This window comes from Echinops telfairi, unplaced genomic scaffold (assembly GCF_000313985.2).
Source record: "Echinops telfairi isolate 266 unplaced genomic scaffold, ASM31398v2 ScPeMD7_60;HRSCAF=208, whole genome shotgun sequence".
NCBI classification, from domain to species: domain Eukaryota; kingdom Metazoa; phylum Chordata; class Mammalia; order Afrosoricida; family Tenrecidae; genus Echinops; species Echinops telfairi.
In genome coordinates, this window is record NW_022103958.1 from 39438023 (window position 1) to 39454198 (window position 16176).

Below are 16176 nucleotides of genomic sequence, written 5' to 3' on the forward strand. Positions count from 1 at the left end.
GGGGAATGAGGAGCTGATGCCAAGGGCTCAAGGAGAAAGAAAATGTTTTGCAATTTTGATGGCAACAAATGTGCAAATGCGCTTGACACAATGGATGGATGGATGGATTGTGGTAAGAGCTATACGAGCCCCCAATAAAATCATTTTAAAATAAAAGAAACAAGAGTATATAAAACAATGCTCATGATCCACAATGCCAAGGATGCCCACAGCACACACTGGATCGACAAGATAACTGAGAGGCTCCCAAGTGGCAACCAGGAAGAGGACCGGGAGTCACACTTGCTGAGAAACTGCCTGTGGATGCCGAGAGAGAGCCTCAGATCGACACGTCCTGGCCATGGTGAAACCCAAACACCAAACTCACCGCCATCGAGTCAATTCCAACTCACAACGACCTGATAGGGCAGAGCGGAACTGCTCTGTAAGATTTCCGAGGCTGTCCATCTTTATAGGACAGCGAGCCTGGACCACAGACCTCGAGTTGAGCAGCCCCACACTTAGCCCATGGCACCACTAGAGACCCTCTTCCGAAAGGCAGTACCGCAGCCCTGACACTGCCGCAAGTTATCATCAGCTGCAACCCTTTTAGAATCACATGGACCCTGCAGGGTGGTCCCGTGGGTTAAGCGTTGGGGTTCAAAACGACCAGCTGTGGCTCGGGAGAAAGATGAGGCTTTCTGCTCTCATAACAATGTACAGCCCGGCGAACCCCAGGATCCAAGCAGGTCTCCTCCACCATACAGGGTCGCTGTGAGCCAGACTCAATTCAAGAGCAGTGGGCTATTCTGATAATGGGAGTCTCAGCTGCTAAGTGAAAAAGATTGGCAGTTCGAGTCCACCCAGGAGCACCTTGGGAGAACGGCTGAAAGCCCCCAGGAGCACAGTTCTCTGGCGCGCCTAGTGGAGGTCTAAGTTGGCATCAACACAAATGACAATAGGTGGGTGGGTGGACTGGCTAGAAGAGTGTGTGGTCAATTACAACTATTGTACCCCCACAGAAACGCCTCACAACCTAGTCAGGAGCCAAGTCTGAACTCAACCCAGTCTGGATTCCCACCTGCGCAGTGGTTCTCAACCTGTGGGTCACAACCCCTTTGGGGGTCGGACGACCCTTTCACAGGGGTCGCCTGATTCATAACAGTAGCAAAATGACAGTGATAAAGTAGCAACGAAAATAACTTTATGGTTTGCTGGTTTGTTTGCTTCTCCCCCCCTTCATTGTAAATGAGGGGGAGTGTGCAGAGTAGAGACCTAAAGCCCACCCGTAGGCATCTGGACACCCCCTTACCGAAGTGTCGCGGGGAGGAGACAAGTCAGTCAGGGTGCAGGGTAGCAACGATGAAACATAAAACTTTCCTCTAGTTCCTAAATGCTTCCTCCCCTGCACTGTCATGATCCCAATTCTACCTTACAAATCTGGCTAGACCAGAGGATGTACATTGGTACAGATAGGAATTGGAAACACAGGGAATCAGGGCAGGTGACCCCTTCAGGGCCAGTGGTGAGAGTGGTGATACCTGGAGGGTGATGGGAAGGTGGGATTGAAAGGGGGAACCGATTACAAGGATCTACATATAACCTCCTCCCTGGGGGGATGGACAACAGAAAAGTGGGTGAAAGGAGACATTGGACAGTGGAAGATATGACAAAATAATAATAATTTATAAATTATCAAGGGCTCATGAGGGAGGGGGGAACGGGTAGGGAGGGGGGGAAATGAGCTGATATTAAGGGCTCAAGTAGAAAGCAAATGTTTTGAGAATGATGATAGCAACAAATGTACAAATGTGCTTGACACAATGGATGGATGGATGGATTGTGATAAGAATTGATAAGATAAGTCCCCATAAAATGATTTTTTTTTTTTAAAGAAAGAAAATAATTTTATGGTAGGAGGGGTCACTACCACATGAGGAACTGTATGAAAGGGTCACGGCATGAGGAAGATTGAGAACCACTGTGCTTGTGGCTGAGATCTTCCCCTTTCCAACCTCCGAGTCCGACCAACAGGAACACACACCAAACTCACTGCTGTCACGCTGAATCCGAAGCAGGGCCGCGGGGAGCCACAGAGTAGAACCGGGCTCCAATGGGGTTTTCGTGGCTGGAATCTCTGGGAAAGCAAACCACCAGGCCCTTCTTTTGTGGCGTGGCAGGCCAATTCAAACCATCCACTTTCAGGTTAGCAGACAGGAACGAAACGCCGGCGCCAACCCAGGCAGAGGAAATGTTGGTCCCGTGGGAGTTGTTTTGAAGAGGACAGCAATGCACTTAGGGCACTTACCACAGGGCCTGGCACCCAGTAAAGTGATAATGAATGATGCCAGTTTCCAAGTTCCTGTAACCCGCTGTAAAATCTGATTCAGACTCAGGACATCACCCTGATTCACAAGCATGCAGACAACCTCCCAATGGACTGCATTTCTTCCCCCCATTTCACATAAAAAGCTTCAAGTATTAGCACTGTGCACAACCTTGTTATTTTTAATAAGCATGGAAAAAGTACCTATTCCTCTCCCCGAAGATCTAACTTTTTAATGATTTCCACATTAGATTTAACATTAAATGCAAATTGTTCCGCAAAGCTGCCTAATTAGAAATTAAGTGTGTCATAGACATTATCAACGATTTAATTAGGAAGCAACATGATAGAATGAGAAATGCCCCTCGCATGCGGAAGAAGCAGAGTACAGGCTCCACCTCTGCTCATAATGACTGATGAGGACATCGGGAAAGATCATGTAAAACCTGTCTGGGCCCCACTTTGCTTTCTTTGATCGACAAAGCAAGCAAGTTAGACTTCAAAGATCTCTCCATCTCAATGCAAAGAAATCCACAATCGAGATCATTTTAACAACTTACTTACGGTGCCGGGAGTCCTTGCGGTAGCTGTCATTCAGAAGAACAGCGGGAGGAGGCCCTGGTGACCTACTTGCGGAAAAAGTCAGCCACTGAAAACCCTCCAGCCTACAGCTCCACTCCAACACACCGGAGTTGGAAAGGGCCTGACGGCAACTGGTTAGGCTCTGAGGATACAGAGTCAGAAGTTGCTAGATTAGGGAACGCACCACCTACTCCACCCCTGAACATCCATCCCCTGGCTTTGAAGAGTGGGAGGGTTCCCAGTTTCATGATAAACAATACTACCTACCTACCTACAGTCGGCTCCCTCCTAACCACCTCTCCTTTGAAGGGATGTAATCCTCTTTGTACATTTCCCAAGGTGTCAACTTCAAGTCTCAGCCTGGAAGGGCTCTCTCCCTTCCGGCCTGGAAGGGCTGCTCAAGCTCTTTACAATTTACTAGTGTTTCCCAAGGTGGGCGATATCATCCCCTGGGAGGTACTGGGACTATCCAGGGGGCTGCAGAAGCAGATGCTGAATTATATGCTATAGCACAAACGTTAACTGCCTGGGGAGGCGGGGAGAGGGGTCTGAATAACATTTGTTGCTTGTTTTTTCTTAAAAGGAGGCAGTGAGTAAAATAAATTTGGAAATCTAACGTTTAAATCATAGGTTGAATACTCCCACCAACTGACCTCTAGTCCAGGGCTTGTCTCAGGTCAAATTCCTCACCCAATCCTGAAAGTGTTGCCAAGATGCACTTCAACGCTTCTTCCAGCACAAAATGTGCCTTGTCCCTAAGCCCACACACACTGGAAGAGGAGGAGGGAAGAAGGGATGGAGAAGCACTGAGCAGTCACCTGAAATTCAGTCCACAGCCCAGTGATTAGGGGCATGCTTAGGGGCTACTGTCTCTGGTGGCCAACAAAGTAAGAGGCTCCCTAACTTCATCAGAAAGCTCAGCTCATGTGGTCATGAAACATCTGCCATTCAGTGAGGAGCTGAGCACACTACGTCTGCACCATGCAGGGGCTCCAAAAAGGGTATGACCTAGCCCAAATGAGGGTAGAGGAGGGCCCTGAAAAAGGTAACATTAGGGTGAAGGTGGAGTCCCACAGCACCAAAAAGGAAGAGGTGGCGATCTCCAACCGAAAACTCCGCCACAGAAACCCCACAGCACAGAGTTCCACTTCGGGCAGACACGGAGTCGCCATAAGTCGAGTTGATTTACTGGCACGGTTACAGATGGAGGTGGCTGGGACCGGGTGAGATGTCTTCTTTTATTTAAAAAATCTGAATCCCAGTAAAAGTCATATAATAAAAAATCACCTGACTACACTTGTGAACTCTATAGGAACAAGAGCGTAACTTAGAAAAAAAAGGAGGCGGCGGCAGAACTGGATTTTAAAATAATATCCTTACGCCAAACCAATGTCCTTCCAACACAACTTAACATGGAATGATGTCAAGAACCCCACCTCCTCCAAAAGCACATGATGGCAAAGCCCCTGGGCCGCCAGAACTGGAGGGAAACCGAGGGAAAGCCGGGGGTAACGAGGACGACCGACATGGCAGCAAGAGCCGACTACCTTCCCATGGACGAAGCCGGCTGCACTTCTAGAGAGCGCTTTCAGGTTCATGATCTTCCATCCCAGCCCAGGCCTGTGAGGACGGTGTATGGACCCCATTACCCTGTTTCACAATGAGAAAGGAGCACCTGGGTAGTGCAAACCTGTTCACAAACACACCCCTGACCTGATAGCCAGCAAAGGGGAAGTGGAAGTCTGTCCGCCCAGTGGTGCTTCAACAGGAAGACCGGCTGCCGGCTTGGGGAAAATCAGCCTCTGAGCACACGAGAACACCATTCTGGGTAATAACACACCCAGGGTGACCAGGGATCGAAAGTAACTTGATGGCAGCGGTAAGGGGGCTGGCGGGGATGACCCTGAGAGGCGAAAAAACTGCAGGAAGTCCCACAGGTGACATGTCTAGCGTTGGAGCCCCCAGGTCGTGCCACACAGCCAAGCACTGCTCCTTGAACCCACAGTGGTGGAGGCGTTTCCCCACCAATGGTCTGTGTGAGCCTGAGACAGAGGGGGCAGGCGTGTGGGTTGAGCTTATTCTGAGTCCTTACTTCCTGCGCTGTGCTCACTCAGCCTACCTCAAAGGATGAGGTTAGGGGTAAAGAAAGCCACTGCTTCCGTCTTTATCTTAACAACATCAACAACCACAACCACAATAAAGATTTATACGCTGCTGACTATGAGGAAGGCACAGTGCTAAGCACTTTATATACATTAACTCACTTTACTCTTCTTACAACAGACCCGTGAGGTAGGCATTATCATTAATACTCCCATTGTATGATTAAGGAAACAAAAAAACGGTTAAGTAATTTCCCCAAAGGCAAAGAAAAGAGCCAGGCGCCGGCAGTGGGCCAGTGGCCAGGCGGCCGAGCAGAGTCGCAGTTCCTCTGACCATAAGCTAGGTGGCCTTGGAAGAGGCTGTAGTGCTCACCTACTGAAGCCTGTTACACACCTGGGGTGAGGGCTGGGTGGAGGAGAGAGGACCACAGAACCCCAACAGCTAACTACTGACACCACACAAAGCTTCCTGGACTTCCAGCTGCCTTGAACTTTCAGAAATAGGCAGGTCACCACTTTTCTTTCCTCCCTCCCCCTTTCCCTTCCATTATTGGATTACAGCGGAAGGATCGTGTGTTAAGGCAAACACTACTTCGACATAACCTAATAACCACCGTCTCCCAGCATTCGGCAAGGAGGAATGCTACAGGGCACACGTGCAAACTTGATTCCTGGTCTAGGAGTGATTTCCACGGGAGGTCTAATTCCATTGCCCGCCTCACCCTGCACGCCTCCTATCCACAACGCACTGTGAGGCCATCAGTCAGGCCCTCCTCCTAAGCCATGCTCCAGGAGCAACCCCACTACATCTGGGAACACACAGTGGTGCCTCAGCTGCTCCCACCATTTAGAAACATCACAGTCACATGACTGTCCATAGAAGGCAGTCTTGTGGTAGATGCATATAACCGCCTCACATACCGCTCTGTGGCTTATGGAGTTATCTGTCCAAAGTTAGTCCCAATGCTGCACCCAATGTTTGTGGTAACATGATTCTATGCGTAGTCTTGACTGCCCATGGCACATTCTTCAAAGAAGCTCCACAAATCCACGTAGGGCCCTCTTCTCCGGAAGCACCAAGGCAAAAAGCCGCTGCTTCCGGCCTGGCCCAGCTGACCACCAGGCAGCAGCAGCAGCTGTGATCTCAGGATGAGAGACAATTCCATTCAGGAACAGGGACTTGGGAACCAGCCTCCAAACAGTCTTGTTCTCTGAAGGAGACTCCGCATGCCAAGCAGGGCGATTCCGACTCATCGTAGCCTGGAGGCCGGGGTTAGGCTAACCACAGTCCATGGGGGCACCTGTGGCTGACCCCACCACTCATCTTCATCAGACCCACATGCTAAGGATGACCGTTCCCTGTTTAAACAGTTGAATAATCAAGAGTAAATGACATAGCCTTCACAGTGCAGTGTCCACAAGTAAAACTTCACTGGAACAGAAGCTGCACAATAGCCCTGTGCACAACCAATCTACATGCTATCTAGCCGCTTCCGCCTACTGTGGCAAAGGGGAGGAGTTGAAATAGAGAGCCTATGGGGGGGGGTCACTATCTGGCCTTTTACACAAGAAGTGTGCTGAGCCCTGATTTAAAAGTAAATGCCAAAAGCACTACTAGAAATATGAACTAAAACAAGTCCAGAAACTGATTGTGGAAGCAATTATACAATTCTGCTTGACGAGATTGAACTATGGAATGATGTATGTATTAACTCCCACTTAATAGTAAATTTAAAAAGCACTGATCCAGAAACGGGTTTTGGGCTCACACTAAATCCTAGCTCCAACTTAAGAACAATTGCTTCTTATATCATGGCCCTGCTCGATACTTGCCCTCAGGCAAAACAGAAAGGGAACACAGAAAGTACATAGCAAAATGTGGCAAAGCAATTGGATGGTGCCTGGCTGTCAGATAAAACAGCATCTGGGGTCTTAAAGGCTTGTCTCCAAACAAGCAGCCATGCAAGTGAGATGTCAACTAAGTCCACATGGAAGAAGACCATCATCAGTCACCGAAGCGCTGGAATATATATCCTCCGAAGTCGAAGGAAGGATGAGTGTCAGAGCCTAAATTGTGGGAATCTGGTTTGCAGAAGGCAATGGATGACAGTGGAAGCCCAAGATACATCTGTGGGGACTACATAGGAAACAAGCCTCCGGTGAACTCCCTCTGTCCACACTTGAGGGGTAGGTGGGGGAAGGGGTTACTAAACAGAGTGCACTGGAGAGATGAGTATAAAAGATCAAAGGCGTAAAATCTGGCTTGAACAGTTAAAACTTTGGCAACTGATCCTCCCTGATGCACGCTAGACCTGATCTTGTTTTCAACATTTCCTCTATTTCTATTTTGTTTTTGTTTGTTCATATTAGGATGTATCTCAGAGGTGTCCTATCATTGGAGGTCACCCTCACAAAGTTGTGTTACATGTTTTTCTGTGTTTCGGTGTATGAAATCCAGAATTGATGAACCTACAGGGACAAGTACAGTGGTAGTGGTGGGATAAAAAGGAGATGTCAAGGAGTCCAGGAAGAAAAAGAATGTTTGGAAACTGTGGTAGCAATTGTACAATTCTGCTTGATGTGACTGAACTAGAGAATGATATATGTATTAAAGCCAAATTAATAATAACTTTAAGTGCAGGTTGGTGATTCACATCCAGCAGTCCAACCGCAGCGCCCTCGGGTCTCCCCACGGTGGCAGAAGAGCTACCGGCGGGCAATGGGTGGTCCAGGGGCTGCAGGATCGTCCCGTGCCTTTCTAGACCCGAATGTGCACTGTACCCCCATCCTTATCCCCATAGGCACCTCCTTTTTCCAGGAGAGAAAATAAGGCAGGACCTGGGTGTGGTAAGATTCAGCTTGTCCTGAATTCATCAGAAAATTCCAGTGCACCATAAAATTAGAGCAAGGCGGATAGAATTAGCTGGAATTTTTGCCAGAGTTCAAGCTCAGGGAAGCAGCCTCCCACCCCCACCCACCTGGGGCTTCCTCCTTCCAGCAGGAAGCTGACAGGGAGGGAGGCGGGAACGGAAGTCCAGGCTCTGTCAGTGGGCTCTGACCTCCGGGAGGTTTCCAAGTGAGAGGGAGGCACAGGCAGTCTCAGTAACGGGGTGAGAGTCGGGAGGATAAACGTGACAGGTACTCACCATTGCTTCGGCAACATTCTATGGATTGTTCTTGAGGAATCCTGCGTGCCTGCCCCTTTCTTCCTCGCGGCCTCCGTTAATCCAAGGACCCCCTCCAGAACTGGGCAGATTTAGCAAATAAAAACACAGGTGCCCTCGGCTCAATCTGAGTGTACGATAAGCCTGGTTTTTTCAGTGCCGCGTTTTCCTCAAATGCTGTTTACCGGACATCCAAACCGTGACACGTGTGAAGGGGCTTCACAAAATTCATGGGGGGGGGAAATGGGACTGAAAGATAATGGGATTTTCCCACAAACTTTTTAAAGCGTCCAATGCTTGTGGGGGAAAAGTGCTCCCTGTCTACATGGGCATTCCAACTGAACTGGGCACCCTCATTTTATCCAGCACCCTACCTAGCAGCCAGGTCATCCCCTGGCGAGGCCTGCGCCTAGCTGCGTGCCCTGCCTACACTCCCAGGAGCCCTGCCTACACTTCCAGCTGTCTCTGCGGCTCCCCTGGGAGCTGGCCAGCTGTGAGTCTCCAACCAAGCTTCTGCAAGAGCAGAGCCTCTGTGCCCAGCGCCCAGCCCTGACCAAACGACTCCCCTTTCCCAGTTATCACAGGACCCCAACCCGTAAGTGCCAGTGCCCAGGCTCGATTCCAGTCTGATCCCCACCCACTGGAGAAGCACCTCTGAAGTGGAAGGACAGCCTCTCCGTGACACTTGTCCTGCTGTCTTCGATCACAAGGTGTCCACCCCCAGTTTTACATCTGAGGGAAGAACTACCCCAAGGTATGAAATGGTAGTCATGAGGAGTCGGGGGGTGGGGAGAGTGGAAATCGTGTAGCGGATGGTTCTAAACAGTGGTGGAGAGCAGGTAAACTCCCTGCCCAGAAGTACTGTCTCGAAAGGACGGGGAGGCAAGTTTGTCTGTTTTGCTCAGCTCACTGTCCCATCCCTAGCACCTCGGGCACTGCCTGACCCCTAGACGGCCCTCAGTAGTTAACTGAAAGAGGAGGAAGGTTGAGTCCTTGCCTGTCCTGTACCCCAGGCCTTTGGAGGCACACAATGGACACTTTTTAAAAGGCCAAGATGGGCCACAGTCTCGCCCCAAGCCACCATCTGGACATGGATCAAGACAGGTGAACAAAGTGATGGGTCAAGTATGTGGGTACCGTTTCTGCCACCCCACTCCCCAGACTTCCCCACCCCACCTCTTCTCGTTCCCCTGGCCTCTCGGGCAGCTTCTTTGGAGGTTCGGTGGTCGAATAGAAGTTAGCGGGCAGCCCTCAGATGTGGTTGCCTGGCGTTACCTACTGGCTTCTGTGCTGGCGTGCACACCCGCTCTGGGTCCTTCATTACTTGAAGCAGGCGTCCTGGGTCGCCTACTCCATCTTTCCTGAAGGCAGTCTTGATTCTCCGGTGCTGCTCTCCCTTCTGGGGTTTGATCTTAAAGGTCAGCGATTCCTTCTATTCTCTGGGCCCTTGTTTTACTTAGGGAGGAACAGGCCACGTCATTCAACCCAGGAGGCATGAGGGTCAAGACTGACAGCTGTCCAGCAACAGGCCAGGTTTCCTTGCTGATGAGAGAGACTAGGAGCAAATACTTCTGGGTTCAGTGGGAGGATGCAGTGCTGGGAGCTGCTGCAGCCATTTGCTGACCAAGAGAGGTGGTGGCAGACATGGCAAAGATGGCAGAGTGAGTGGTCGAGAAAAGTTCTAGAATTACTCAACCAACCTGAGAATCTTTACACTGCTCGACTTCTTGCCCTGTGATATAAAAGGGCCCCTTTATAAAGCCATTTAAAATTGGGTTGTGTGTTACTTGTAACCAAAAGCCTCCGACTACATTTTCCTGGGTTGGAACTTGGCCAGGGTCAGCTTTCTGGCTTTGTTAGTCAAAATCTGCAGTTTCTAAGATTTTCAAGTTCAGGAACCCTTTTTAAGACTAAAATGTTAGGTATTGAATTGTGCCCACCCTAAAATGTGTTGAAAACCCTAACCTCGAAACCAGTGGTTACAATCCCACTTGGGAACGGGCTCTTTGTTACGTGAATGAGATCGGCTTGCTGCTGCTGCTGCTGCTGCTGTTGCTGCTATGCGCCCTTGTGTCGTCTCTGACCCTATGTCCAACAGGAGGAAGAGCCACCTCGCCATCCTCACAAGCGTTCTCACGTCTGAGCCCATGTTGCAGCCACTGTGTCAATCCGTCTCATCGAGGGCCTTCCTCTTTGTCTGCGGGCCTTCCGCTTGAGCTTCTCTAGGCACTGGTCTCTCCTGACAGCATGCCCAAAGGACATGAAACAAAGTCCCGCCATCCTTACCTCTAAGGAGCATTCTGACTGCACGTCTTCCAAGGCAGATTTGTTGGTCCGTGATACTTTCATTATTCTTTGCCAAAACCACAGTTCAAATGCATCCATTTTTATGTGGTCTTCTAAATTCAGTGTCCAACTTTCACATGTATGTGAGGCGACTGAAAACACCATGACCTGGGTCAGGCATACCTTAGTCCTCAAAATGGCATCCTGTTGTAACAGAAAAGGTATTATATACAGCTGAGAGAGAAACAGATGGGGAAGGAGAGATGCCAATATACACTGGAAGCAGAGCTGAGGAGACAAGGAATGAGAGAGACTTGGAGCAAATTCTTTGGGGCCAATACCTTCAGAGCAAATACCTCCAGAGCCAAAAGAGAGAATCTAGCCAGCCCCTGAAGCCGGCATCCTGTAAAGTTGTTTATTACAGCCACCGGCTTGTGGCCATTTGTTCTAGCACTAAGATCAAAACATTCAACAGACATAGGTCTTATAAATAAGACACAGAAATGTTATTATCAGTATCCAATGACTACAAGACTACTTAGCAGCCCACAGGGGGTTATGACTTCCAATCAAATGTTTAAGTAAATCTGCCTTCTAAAGCAATCCTACACAAACACAAACAACAGTCGGCACATCAAACAAGCCTGAAGGCCATCTTTGGTGTGCCCATAGGGCAACTGATGGCCCCAACTTGCAGAGCACCCACCTCCTAGCCCCCAGCCCCCTGATTCCTCAGTAATACCTGGCCCTAATTTAAGAATACTCATACTGGACAGAAGGCCAAAGACCTTTCCAATTCAGCCCAGGGTCCAGCCTTAATTCTCCCCTTTGTCAAACTTGATCCAAGTCCTTTTTAAGCCTTGTCTTTCCCCACGCAGTCTCCCCAGACTGGCCCTCAATGCTGTCCGTATAAAGCCAGCCCCTAGTGCTTACATTATCAACACTGAGTTGGATTTATCCCCATTACAGGCAGGAAGAACCTGGTCTTTATCCCCATCTTCGCAGGCAATCAAGATTCATTTCCAAGGGCAGGTAGGACGGCGGTGACAGCAGTAATACTAGTAGTAGTGATAGTGGTGTCAGTAATGACATTTTAGTAGGTGGATGTATGAAAATGCAAGCACTTCCTATGCATTATTTAACTGCATGGTCAAAGAAAACTCTGAAGCCAGCACCCTATAAAGTCCACTTGGACCAGCGAGGACATAAAAAACACAGGTTTGGGTTACGTTCCCAGGCTCACACAGCATGTAAGTATAGCAGTGATGGGTGGGGATCATTGGCATTCATGTATCAGCTAAAGCTGTGACTGAGAAGGTCAGTAAGACTGAGGAGAGGGCAGTGGCTGCCATGATCCTAGAGGCAGCATGGTCACAGTGGGAGGAAGAGAGTCCCTTGATCCTTACAAGGAACAGTGTGCTCTGCTCTAATAAGCAGCTCAATTGAGGGATGGCTGGGTGAGTAGGTGGGCAGCTGGGTGAATGGATGGGACATTTTTAGGGAGAAGAGGGTAATTTTTATGAATCTTAAGACGTCTTCTCCAAAGCTGCAAATTATCCCAGCGAGCGGAGAAACAGACACCACCAGTTTCCCTCTAAATTAATGCTTTATTTCTTTGCTCATTACAATTGCACAAATTCTGGAAGGGGAATTAGAAATCTGCTGCAATATGAACCATTTGAAAGACAGAAGAACGCCATGCACCTTTCGGGACAAAGTCGATGTGAACAGTTCCAGAAAGTCACCCAACAGACGGCCAGTGATAGAGTAGAGCTGACCCACACATTTCCCAGGCTGTACTCTCCTTCCATGGGAGCAGACTGCCAGCTCTTTCTCCCGTGGCACCCCGGGGGGCTCAAACCACTGACCTGTGCATGAACAGAACAGCCCCGGGGCTGACTCACAGTCCCTCAACTAGGGATCCTTAATTCAGAGACCTGTTGTGGTTAGCTGCCCTCCAGTCAGGTGACTCATACTGACCAGAACAAAACACCCCCCAGTCCTGCGCCACCCTCACAATTGTTCTTAGTTGAGCCCATTATTGCAACCACTGCTGTCAATCCACCTCGTCAAGGGCCTTCCTCTTTTTCGCTGCCCTTCTACTTTAACAAGCATGATGTCCTTTTCCAGGAACTAGTCCAGCGGTTCTCAACCTGTGGGTCTCGACCCCTTGGGGGGGGGTGTCAAACGACCCTTTCACAGGGGTCGCCCGATCCCTAACAGTAGCAAAATGACAGTGATGAAGTAGCAACGAAAATAATTTTATGGTTAGGGGTCACCACAACATGAGGAACAGTATGAAAGGGTCACGGCATGAGGAAGGTCAAGGCACTGAACTGGCTGCACTTCTTCCCAGATAGATTTGTTGGTTCTTTTGGCAGCCTGTGGTACTTTCAGTATTTTTAACCAACTGCATCAACTTTCATCGTCTTCCTTATTCAGTGTCCAAATTTCACAAGCATGTGAGGTGAATGGAAATACCATGGCTCAGGCCAGGCACACCTTAGTCCTCAAAGGAGCATTCTGGCTTTTCATCACTTTAAAGAGGTATTGTGCCACAGGCTTAAACGGAGTGCAGAGCACACTTTGATCTCTTGACTGCTGATGCAAAGAACTAGAAAACCTTAAAAGGGGTTTCAGGCCACTGGTTTCCTGAAAATTAAGTATCTAGTGGTTATCAATGGGAGGGAGGGACAAAAGGGTGGGAGTATTGCTTATGGGGTACTTGATTTCGGGTTTTACAGTGATGAAAAAAATCACACTGATTAGGATAAGGTTTCAAGGCCAATTTATAAGTCTTGTTAATAAGTTCTAAATCTACACAAAGTTGAACTGGCAAATAGCATGTAATAGATACATTTAGAGTAAACACAACAAAACAAAGCAGCTGCTGAGATTGCTTATACACACCAAAACACTTCATGAGATTTAGTTCCTCAGTTTGGAAGCTTAGGGTCCTAATTTCATGGGCACACCAGTCACTTGGAGGAATAATGTATTCCAATTTTCCCTCTTTGTTCACTGCACAGTATTTAGGATCTTAAAAGCTTACTAGTCACCATCCAATTGGTCTGCATGTACCTGAACCACAGCGCTCTAGAGGGGAGTAAGAATAGAGAGTTTGGAGTGCCTGGCTAATTACATCCAGGAACAACAGTTAACTTTGCCAGAAGACCAGAAGAGCTAGATGATGCCAAGCTACCACTACTCAACAGTCTGATCCAAGAGGCTACAGAAGAATCCTGCTCCAAAGAGGAAAAATGTAAACCTGAATTTCAAATTCTCACGGACTCCAGACTTGCTGGCAATAGCAGGATGAACCCGAGAAATTACTACCCTGAGATCATCTTGAAACCTTAAAGCGAAAATATCCCCTGAAATCTTCTTTAAAGCAATCATTGCTTAGCTTTTTAAAGCAATCATTGCTTAGCTTTAAAGAAGTAGTGGGGAAAAAAAGTTTGCTTCGAGCATCATGCTCTTTTAAGAACTATCTATCTGGGATCAACCTGACAGCTGCACCTCAGAAGATTAGACGGAAACCTTAGGGGCAGTCAGTTTACGTCAATGGGGCAGGAGCAACTCAGGGAGAGAGTGTTTGCACAACTGAATAAACCAATGTCACTTACGTGCACATGTAGAAACTGAACTGGTTTATGTCTTGCTGTGCATATTCTCACCAACAAATTTCAATTCTAAAAAATATTAAGTATCTCAGTTTTCTCATTTTATAAAAACCAACTCAATAAGAAATGTACTTGACAGCAACAGAGTCCTCAGGTAATCTTAAATGTCCTCTCTCAATTATTAATAGTTGATATTTTTCCCCCACCAAAGTTCATGCACACCCAAGTGTTGTATAATATGTGCTCATTTTATATACTCCTATCAGAAAGACTATGTATTGCTCTGTAACCCAGTGTTTTCAGTTTGCCATCTTCCTCTAACAATAAGTTGATAGCATGTACCTAAACAATTATATACTTTAACTAATTCCCTATTAATGAATACTTTTCTATCTCCAATAGGTCACCACACTATAACAGTACTATGAGAAATACCCTGGTACAAGTTAAGTCCCTAACCACCAAAATTACCTTCAGCACTACCATACCCATAGCTCACTAATTCTGCCCCTTCACCAACAGCAGATACTGTTCTGTTCTCCCCCAGGACTCACGAATCTTACAGGGGTAAACCTGGGCTCCACTGGAGGCAGCACTCCCGTACAGACATCGAGGGAAGATGACTACGCCATGGGAGCCGCAGCACCATGTCCTGCTTTGTGAAGCAAGGCAATCACGGGTGGATCCCTCTGCAGCCCAGAGATGCTACTCCCTCAGCAGTCCAGTGCTTCTGCAAGGCAACAATGGCTAGGAGGGAGCACAGGCTTCAGAGTGTAGCAACACGCCTGTGAGTGTGCAGCAGCTAGAGCTGAGATGGAGGGCCCTACCCATCCTTCTTGTCCTCTAAGGGAACGACTACAGAGAGAGAGCGTGGGCCAACAGTCTATTATAAAATGCACAGCATCGGCTGGGCTAGAACAGGGGTTGACCCCACCCCAAAGCAACAAAGCCAACCAGCTAAAGAGCCCCGCTTCATACGTGTCTGCTATTGTGTTTATCTCTCCCTTGTTATCAGCTGCCACTCCTTCCAACAGTTAGCTCCTCTCTGCTTTTCAACCATTTCTGCTATGAGACCCAGGAAAACCGAGGGGAGAGTAGCACAGGCAGGAAGGATAAACAGGAAGAACACTGGGAGAATCGCCCGCGAGTGGAGCCGGCAAGTTTCACTGCACAGATTTTGAGATAGCCAATTCAAGCCCCATCGCTGAACCTGGGTCTATGTGCCTTACAATGGCTCCCAGATAGGTCAGTTGGGACCTAGTATGCAGGGGGTTTATTGTGACACAGACAGGAGGCAGCTGGAGAGCCACCACTGCAAAAAGCTGAGGAGTGGAAGGAAGGTTGATCTCAGGTCTCGGGTCGTTTTATTTAACGTGAGGGGTTTGTTGTTTGCATTTATATTTTATTGCGGTGTTTTTTTTTTTTTTAGCTGTAAGTTTCCCACTGCAAGTTACTTTTCCAATCAACAGTTCATTCATACGCAAATGGGTGCTGACATTGGTTGCAATACCTGCGATGCCTGGTTTCCCATTCTGTTTGTCCCATTTCCCTGCCCCTGTCCCTCTGTCTTCTCGTCTTTGGTTTTGCTGATGAATCTAAGGAGCGCACTCAGAACGGATGGTGGTGTTTGTTTTATACTTTCACTCTATGATTTGGCTGAAAGGTGGCCTCTGGCCATGTCTTCAGCATCAAGCTTAGAGGGTTGTCTCAGAGGGTCCTATAGACACCTTGAGAAGTGTGTTTTGTTTTGTTTTTAATTTATTATTATCATTTGAATTTTGTTCTACATACTTACCCACGCTAACAGGAACGTTCTGGTATGGACCTGGTCAGAGTGGTCAGTCACAGTAGCCAGGCACCCTCTAAGTTTTTCTGGTTTCAGGTTAGAAAAGGTCATGTGTCTCTGTGAGTGAGGCCCAATCATACAGCACCGTAAGTAAGCAAGTCTTCTACTGGCAATAGACTTGGACTTTACATTTTTTTTAAAAGAGACTTAGAAGAAAAAAGGAAGAAGCCAGAATCTTTTTATTTCTTTCCCTTACTTAAGTTTTCTGGAAAATATCCAATTGGCCACCCGTCTAGAGAGTTTTTATAAAGTAAAACTCTTCTCCCAG